The sequence below is a fragment of the Chrysochloris asiatica genome, unplaced genomic scaffold, assembly GCF_000296735.1.
Source record: "Chrysochloris asiatica unplaced genomic scaffold, ChrAsi1.0 scaffold00050, whole genome shotgun sequence".
Lineage (NCBI taxonomy): Eukaryota > Metazoa > Chordata > Mammalia > Afrosoricida > Chrysochloridae > Chrysochloris > Chrysochloris asiatica.
Genome location: NW_006408568.1, coordinates 1,933,703 through 1,943,644, shown reverse-complemented (window position 1 = coordinate 1,943,644; position 9,942 = coordinate 1,933,703). Strand labels below are relative to the sequence as shown.

The window sequence follows — 9,942 nt, the reverse complement described above, 5'->3', positions numbered from 1 at the left end:
AAGCAAGTGTTCTGGCATACTGATTATTTACAATGTTATCCATAGTGTGTTGTGATACATAAAGTGGAATTCCTTTGCATAGTCAATTAAGCACAAGTCTTTCAGGTCTCAGCTTTCCACCAAGATCCATCTGACTTTAGCAGTGATACCCCTAGTTCCATGCCCTCTTCTGAAACCGATTTGAATTTCTGGAAGTTTCCTGTCAATTTACTGCTACAACTATTTTTTTAATATCTTCAGCAAAAATGTATACATGTATTGGACATGTAAAAGATGTCCAATGATTTTTACATTCCATTGGGTCACCTTTATTCAGAATGGGCAAAAATATGGATCTCTTCCAATTGGTTGGCCAGGTAGCTATCTTCCAAATTGCTTGACATACACAAGTGAAGATCTCTAGAGCTGCATCAGTTTGTTGAAAGATTTCAATTTGTATTCCATCAATTTCTGGAGCCTGTTTTTCACCAATGCCTTCAGTGTTGCTTGGACTTCCTCCTAAGTACCATTGATTTTTTATCATATGTTACCTCTTGAAATGGATGAACATCAACCAATTCTCTGTGTATTCCTTCCATCTTTTTAAATGCTTTCTGCATCATTTAATATTTTGCCCAAAGAATCCTTCAGTATTTCAAGTTGAGGCTTGATTTTTTTTCTTCATTTCTTTCAGCTTGAGAAATATTAAACATGTTCTTTCCTTTTAATTTTCTAACTCCAAGTCTTTGAACATTTCATACTTTGTCTTTTCAAGCAGCCCTTGGAAATTTTCTGTTCAGCTCTTTTGCATCCTCTTTCCTTCCATTTGCTTTAACTTTTCTATACTCAAGAGCAAGTTTCAGAGTCTCTACTCACATTCATTTTTACCGTTTCAGTCCTTCCTGTATTTTTAATGACCTTTTGCTGACTTCATGTATGATGTTCTTGATGTCATTCTACAAGAGTTCTAGTCTTGATGCATTAGTATCTAATGCATCAAATCTTGAGATGATCTCTAAATTCAGGTGGGATCGATTCAAGGTCATATTTTGGCTCTCACTGAGATGTTTTAATTTTCTTCAGTTTTAGCTTGAACTTGCATATGAGGAATTAATCATCTGTTCCATAGTCACTCCGATCTTGTTTTGGCTGATGATACTGAGCTTCCCCATGGTCTCGTCCCACAGACATAGTCAATTTGACTACTGTGTGTTCCATCTGGTGAGATCCATGTGTATAGTCAGTCACCTTTCATGTTGCTTAAAAAAGGTATTTATAATTAATAGGTAGTTGTTTTTGCAAAATTCTATCATGCAATCTCCAGCATCATTTCTATCACCACATTCATGTTTTCCAATTACCAGTCCTTCCTTTGTGTTGCCAACTTTTGCATCCCAATCACCGGTAATTATTAACCCATCTGGATTTCATGTTTAGTCAATTTCTGGCTGAAGAAGTTGGTATAATTCTTAAATTTCATCTTCACTGGCATTAGTGGTTGATGCATAATTTAAATAATAGTGGTATTCACTGGTCTTCCTCGTAGGCAAATGGATATTATCCTATCACAGACAGCATTTTACTTCAAGATGGATCTTAAAATTTCTTTTTGACAATGAATGTGACACCATTCCTCTTCAATTTGACATTCGCGGGATAGTAAACCATGTGATTGATTCAGAATGGCCAATACCAATCCATTTCAGTTCATAAAATTTTCAGGAGCTCTGGTAGCATAGTGGTTATGAATTGGGCTGCTAACCTCAAGGTCGGCGGTTCGAAACTACCAACTGTTGCACGGGAGAAAGATGAGGCTTTCTGCTCCCGTAAAGATCTGCAGCCTTGGAAACCCTGTGCAGGGTCGCTATGAGTCAGAACCGATGCCACGGTACCTAACAACAACAACAACAACCATTCAGAAGTGATTTGCTTCTCCTTCTTCCTAGTCTGTCTTAGTCTAGGAAACTCTGCTGAAACCTGACCTCAGAGTACTCTACCCCTTCCAGACTAAATTTATACCATATTATAATACACTAGATAATACCCAATATAGTTGTTGTTGTTAAGTGCTGTCGAGTCAGATCCGACTCATAGCAACCCTATATAGGGTTTCTGAAGAGAGGCTCGTGAGTTTGAACCACCAACCTTAAAGTTCACACCAGTTCTTATTTTACAGCATCACACCAAGACTCCATATATTATTAGAAATACAGGCATATACATATATGTATGTATATACATATATAGCGGTGGTTATGTGCAATGGAGTCAGCTACGACTCATAGCGACCCTGTACAGGGTTTCCAGGAGCAGAAAGCTTCATCTTTCTCCCATGGAACAACTGGTAGTTTTGAACTGCTTGACCTTAAGTTTCGCAGCCCGACTCATAACCACTATGCTACGAGAGCTCCAGTATATACACACATATACATACATATACAGAAAGAAGAAATGTACAGTCCACACAAAATAGAAAAGAAGAAGAAAAAATTCACTATTCTACTGAAAATGATCTTCCAAAGGTCATTCCATCTATCCCCCTCTGGCAGAATGTCAAGAGCAATTTTTAAACACATGTCAGTTTTCTAGAGAAGTCCACATATGCATGTATCCAAATCAGACTTTCCAGAAGGAAGGGAGGAGTAAGTGTGTATCTACCCTACCACCTCTTGCCTTCTGGCGGGGGGGAACGGAAAAACTCATCATCAGCATAGCTGCTGCCCCTGGAGCCAACAGTACAACCACAGGAGCCAAATCTCTGTGAAACACATCAGATCAAACTCAATGATCAATAATAAAATCAACAGGCTTCTCAAAGCCAAAGGAGTTGAAATTCAGAAGGGGCAATCCTATGATTTCTCCTGGGACCATACAACACACTCATTTTTGTGAGATTTACAGCTTTAACCAATTCTCTGTTTACAGACACAACATTACAGAAGTCAGAGCTTTTGGCTAGGTAACAGACCAGGATTAGGGAATTATTGATGTAACAATTAGAAGGAATCATAGACCCCTGGAACCCCCAACTCCACCAGCTCAAACAAGAGAAATCCAAACTACTTAGAAGAAACCTCAATAGTCATAGAATTTAGCTGGAAGAACATTCCTTTGTTAAAAATGTGTCTGGAACTCTTTGGGTCTCATTGCTCCATCCAGGCTAGAGACTGAATGTATAGAAATATATTAATAATTTCAACAATGCTCATCCTGGGCTGATCCTATTGAGTTTTCCTGACCTGGTTGTGGATTGAATTAACTCTTTCAGGCTATGGTTGGAAGTCAGGGGTAAGATGGGAAAGAGATTTAAAAATGCAAACAACTATTTGGAGAGAAAGGCAAAAGCTGAATGTCACTGAGAACAAACATGGAATCTTTTCCTAGGATCTTAAGAATGGGAAGGGGATAGGCAAGAGTCTCTTGGCTTATACTGAGATTTTATAGTGGCAATGATAGTGGATTTTGATCAGGATCAATTCAATCGCTACAGTCCATTACCTCTCTCCAGCTCAAAAATCCCATCGGACCGAGATACATACGCAACAAGGAAACAGACATAAAACATTATACAAATGAGAAGCCCACTTTTTTAATAACCTCCTGAAATGTTCCCTTCAGAACCTACTTCACTCAATCTTCCTGAGGAAGGGAACTTTGAGAGCCATGAACCTTAATGACAGCTTCAAACAGAAAGACTGGGATTGGCACTCCTCCTCACAGACACGGAATAAGGACTGAGCCAGCTCTGGGTCCTGGCCTGGTGACTGGACAGAGGACATTCACAACTTGGTAATACATCAGAGAGACTAGTGGCCAAAGGGCAAAAGCTATGTGATTTGTTGTCTTGTCCAAGATTTGGAGGAAACCGACATCAAAGATGGGAGAGGTGTTAGCTGGGTGGTCTGAGAGAACAATTAGGGAGGAGCAAAGAAATTGAGAAAAGGACATTGCCGAGTTGTCCACACCTCCACACAAAGCTGTCTTTGTTTTCCTGACTCACAGCACAGCAACAGGAGACTAAGGCCTCAACAGAAACGGCAGGGAGACCCTGGTCAAACTGGGGCCAAAGGGCATTATCTAAACCTCTCTGGAGCCCTCAGAGCCACATAATGTTTTCCAGAGGAAGATGATGGATGGAATGATGGAAAATGAGGAGACAAAGGTAGAAATCGAAAGAAAAGGATGGAATTAGGAGCCAAACAAGAACAAAAAGGAGCAAACAAGAGCATGTGAGCAGAAATATCTCCGTGTAGCTTTCCTGCAGGGATTCCACGTGAGCCCCTTATTACTGTGGAGGATTAACTGCTCACAACGTGCCCTGATGGAAACCCTGTAAACCCCTGAAAGTGCACCGCTTGTGACAGCCTAGTGGTTTAGCAGTGGCTCTCAGTTTTTCCCTTCCTTAGCTTCCTGGCAGTCCACACATGTTGTTGCTGTTACTAAGTACCATGGAGTCACTTCCGATTCATAGCTGCATAAGGTTTCCAAAGAGTAGCTGGTGGGTTTGAACCACCAACCTTGTGGTTCAAACTACCTTGTGGTCCACAGCATTATCCTGCAGCGCCACACCAGGACTCCACATAGAATGTTAAAAACTGAGACCAATTAAATATCTAAGGCTCAAGCTTTATACACACTCTAGTAAAACTCAGGTTAAACCAAGGTAGAAAAGTGGCATTCCTCAGGGACAGAGCCACCTAGTCTGGTTATTGCTGAACCAAAGCTGGTGATACCATCTGTCTCAGTACCCAACTCAAATAGCTTGAGCCAAGTCTGCCCTAATCCTCACTAGCTTAGCTTTCTCAAAAATTTACAACCATTGTGTATATACCTTCATGAAAATGTCACTCAGCTATCTGTTTAATATGTATCCTGAGTAACTTTCTCTTTTGTCAATTATCCATCAGTAAGAAACAGCACAAGCACATGGGTGGCTTCATGCATGAGTAAGTGTTTGAGGTCTGTTCAACTGCCTGGGTCAGAAAATGTTCTGCACATCAAGTTTGAAGAAAACCCCATGGTGATATACTGGCAGAGAATCTAGGTCTTCACTTCAAGTCCCTGGCTCCTCTATTGACTGGTATGGGAATCTTGGCAAAACATGTTGTCTTTCTGGGCCTCAGTTTCTCTATCTATGGATGTGATGAGTGATTTCTAGATCTGACAGTTTCTGATTTTGTTTAATTTACTTTAAACAGTGTCATAAACTTATGGTTGTGCTGGTAGTGTGCCGTGGAGTTGGTTCTGACTCATAGTGACCCTGCATAGGGTTTCTGAAGCTGTAAATCTTTACGGGAGCAAAAAGCCTCATCTTTCTCTGTGGAACCACTGGTAGTTTTGAACTACTAACCTTAAGGTTAGCAGCCTGACTCGTAACCACTACGCTACCAGAGCTCCTTGTCATATACTTATGGTGGTGGTGGTGGCTGTGTGCTGTGGAGTCGGTCCCAACTCATAGCAACCCTGAACAGGGTTTCCAAGGCTGTAAATCTTTATGGGAGCAGAACGCCTCATCTTTCTCCCAGAGAGCAGCTGGTAGTTTCAAACTGCTGACCTTGCAGTTTGCAGTCCGATTCATAACCACCACTATGCTACCAGAGCTCCTGTCATATACTTATAACACATAATAATTATAATAGCTAACATTGATTGATTGATTGATCGATTACCTCTTTAATCCTTTTCCTGCATTATTATCTGACTCCATGGCACATCATCAACACCACCATCATGCATTAGCTCATTTAGTCTTAATACAACCAGTCTTGTGAGGCAAGATTATATCATTCCCATGTTACAGATAAAGAAGCTGAGGCACAAAAAAGAAGTTTAAAATATGGCTCCAAACCATACAACTAGTAAGTAATAGAGATAGGAAGAGCTGGTAGTCTACCTCCAGATCCTGCACACTTAACATTACATGAGCCCTGGAACAGTAAATAAAGGGAAGAACATTTTGAATCTGAGCCTCTCACCAGGTATGGGGCCAGTCAATAGCAGATAACACCCAATGTGAGCAGTGATTCTAGCTGCTGCCACAAAGGCCCTGTAAAATTCATGAGAAGGGGATGAAATTACTAACAGCCTTTCAAAGCATAAGGGCAGCTCCAGTTTCAGCGGTGTTATCCTCATCCCACTTCATGTGCAAACTGATGGGAATGTCAAACGCAAACCTGAAAGCCTGTCCTTGTTCTCCCTTGTCCACCATTCTTTCCCCCTGCTATACCTGCCAGCCCACTGGGACAAATGTCTCAGGATGATGTGCAAACATTGCATGATGGGAAGGTGTCCTAAAAGCAAGGTCAGATCAATAACACCCAGTGGCCATCCTTGTATTGGCCTAGGAACAATCTGGACTTTCTATACCATTCCAAAGCTGGTGAGCAAGCGACAACAACTTGAACACTCAGAGAATCTTGCTGGTGTCCAGGTGAAGGTGTTCTGCCTGCTTCATAAAGGTAGTTCCACCTTAAAGTGTGCACTGGAACAAAACAACAGCTACTTAACTCCTGGACCTAAGACAACATGTTAAGCCTGCAAATAGTGCTAGATCATCCAGACAGAAAATGAACCAAACAAAAATGCAACCAACAGGCTGATCCACAAGCTCACTCTTTTCCCAGCATAGTGAAGGGGGGCAAATATGCGCCAGGAAACCAGAGGGAAACCCAAGACCCAAACATCACCTTCCCAACCAACACCATCAGAACCATGTTCAAAACTCTGGTTCCGATTTGCTGCAACCATCCTTTGCTTGATTCCACCAGAGCTCAAAAGCACTGCATTCTTGCTCTAATATTTCATCTCCCTCTGGTCCAGCCTTCTCTGGCCTCATGTCAGATTAATATTCCTGTTCCTTGAAAGCCAGACAAAATTTCGTTTGGTGGGGCTGACCTCTCCAGTTGGCTGCCTGGGAGCTTACAAAGTCAATGGTAGCCACCAGCCCCTTTCCCACCTCTGCGGTCCAGAAGTGTAAACACTCAGGGTGGCCCCTGACTCATATAGAAGGTTATTAGGAAGGAGTGAGCCTTTACAAGGTGTCAGAGCTTTCACCAAGCTTTTAGGTTGGATGAACTGGTCTTAGGGTTTTGCAAAAAGAGTTACTAAATGGAAATCGTACCAAAGACAAAACCAAGATAGGTACTTGCTTACTAAGTAATGACAGAGGCTGGTAAGGAAGGTGCTGAAAGAATAAAATCAGGTTACAGTAGTAATAATAACAGTAACTTACCATATGTTAGGCACTATATTAAGGACTTCTAATGTGTTATTCTTTCAACAAACCTACCAGATATTGCTGTTGTTATTAAGTGCCCATCAAGACGGTTCCGACTCATAGCAACCCTGTATCGAGTTTCTGACAAGTGGCTGGTGAGTTTGAACTGCTGACCTTGCAGTTCAAACTGACCTTGAGGTCAAGTGCTTATCCTATGGAGCCATACCAGTATTTTTTCCCACTGTACAGATTTTTTTAAAGGTAAATTTAGGCATATCAGTAAATTTTCAGTAAGTGTCAGAGCCAAGATCTGAGCCCAGGAAGTCTAGCTCCAGAGTCCAAGTACCTTGATCCCTTCCTTAGCAACACTACTATCATGCCCTGAGTTCTTTGGGAAAACTCTCAACCCATGTAATCTTTAATGATCCACAGGTGGGATCATTTGAGGACTGCCCATAGGCAATACATTGATACAGGCATGTTTTCATCTGGATTACAGACCCCGACCACAAATCCACACACATTTAGGAAATGGGACATTAGTCCATCAAGGATACAAAGTTAAAGCAAATGATTTCCCTCATCTGTCTCTCCAGAGATGTGTGCTCCTCTCCATCAGCAGGGGTAACTCGAACCTGCTGAAGGTCTGTCACCAATGGTGCCTAGGAGGCAGCTAAAGTGGACAAAGAAAATACCAGATGAAGTCCTCACCTCAGATTTAGGAATTGTACTTTAAGAAGAGAGGGTCTGAGCCTGAAGTTGAGCCATCAACAAACTACTTCTCTAGGTCTTTCCCAGCCTACAAATCCAAGCTGCCAGAAATCTAAGAAATTAACTCCATAGAGAGAAAGGAATTATATTCACTAGCCTTAAAACTCAATGAAATGGGCTGATGGATTCCCTGAAATGCAGAATGTGAAAGTTCAGTCTCTAACATTGAATTATTTAAGTCAGTAACCTTACCTGATAGACCAGCACACTCAGTAAAAATGTATGATTCAAGTATATCACTCACAAAGGGGCCCTGAAAACGACCCTGAGAATCCCCTGACTCTGTGATGGTGAGTTTGACACCACAAGTGCCTGTGTCAAAGTGTCCAAGCAAATGAGGACAGCTGTCCCCAGAAGTCTTGGCCAGCCACGGCACTAATTCAGTTTTTCTTCTCTCGGAAGTCATTTTCTTAGTCATTCAACTATTTTTTGTTGTTGTTAGTGTTTTAATGAAATGAAATTTTTAAAAGAGCCCTTATGGGTATAACTATAGGAGTCTTGTGTGGCACTGTAGGATAAGCATTGGACTGCAAGGTCAGTTTGAATCACAAGGTTAGCGGTTCAAACTCACCAGCTGCTCCTTGGAAACTATATAGGGAAACTATATGAGTCGAAACTGACTCAGTGGCATCTAACAAGAAGATACGACACTGGTTAAATATGCTACGACACAAACAGATATTATGCAATCCTTCAAGAAAAAGCAGACAATATTTGGTATGAAAAGGTATTCGTTATTAAGTAAAAAAGACAGATTATAAAACACTATTTGGCCTGCACAAAGGGTCTGATGGCGGGCTGCTAAAATTTTTGACACGAGTGGTGGGGAACTGCTGCCGGAGCCACTGTTTACACTGTGAAAGCGTACGCACCATTGAACGCAGGCCCAGCTATGGCGCTGAAGCTCACCCAGGAGCAGGGTACCACCCTCCGCCACAGCCCCGAAATTATGGCCGAGTTCTTCACATTTGTATCAAAGTGGCATATATCTATCTGAAACCTTTACTTGAGTACAAAAGTGTGGACTCACTTTGCTTGTGATTACTGATCCTGAGCTCATCAAATACCTAAATAATGAGGTGGAACAGCTAAAAGATTGGTTATACAAATGTTCAGTTCAGAAACTGGTGGTTGTTGTTGTTAAGTGCCGTCGAGTTGGCTCCAACCCATAGCAACTCTGAAAAGGGTTTCCAAGGCTGTAAACCTTTACGGGAGCAGAAAGCCTCATCTTTCTCCTGCGGAGCAGCTGGTAGTTTTGAACTGCTGACCTTGCCGTTCACAGCCCAATTTGTAACCACTATGCTACCAGAGCTCCTTAGAAATTGGTGGTAATCATCTCAAATATTGTAAGTGGTGAGGTCCTTGAAAGATGGCAGTTTGATATTGAGTGTGACAAGACTGCAAGAGATGACAATACACCCAGGGAAAAGTCTCAGAAAACTGTTTAATAAAGATGAAATTGGTTCGAGAGGCAGGGCTTGATGGCGGCTAGGGTGGAGGTGGCAGAATGGATAAGAAAACAAGATCCTTCAATATGCTGTCAGCAAGAGACACATCTCACACACAGAGACAAAAAACAGATTAAAAGTCAAAGGATGGAAAAAAATATACCAAGCTAATTGCAATAAAAAACTAACAGGAGTGGCAATACTAATCTATGATAAAATAAACTTTAAGGCAAAAAACAGCATAATAGATAAATATGGACATTATCTCATGATTAAAGGGACAATTGAACAAGATGAAATAGTCATACTAAATATCTATGCTCCCAATGAAAGAGCTCCAAAATATATAAAGCAAACTCTACTAGATTTGAAGAAAGAAATAGATGAATCTACAGTAACAGTGACTGATTTTAATACAACGCTAGCAAAAATGGATAGAACAACCAGAAAAAAACTTGACAAAGACACAGAAGAACTAAACAACACAATCAGCCAACTGGACCTCATAGATGTGTACAGAGCATTCAA

At 41.3% G+C, this 9,942-nt stretch overlaps 1 protein-coding gene across 1 annotated transcript in view; it reads right to left on the bottom strand.

Moving 5' to 3' along the window:
* The window catches only part of ANO2 (anoctamin 2), a 547,529-nt gene that overhangs the window by 483,089 nt on the left and 54,498 nt on the right, over window positions 1-9,942 (bottom strand). The gene's annotated exons all lie outside the window — the stretch shown is intronic.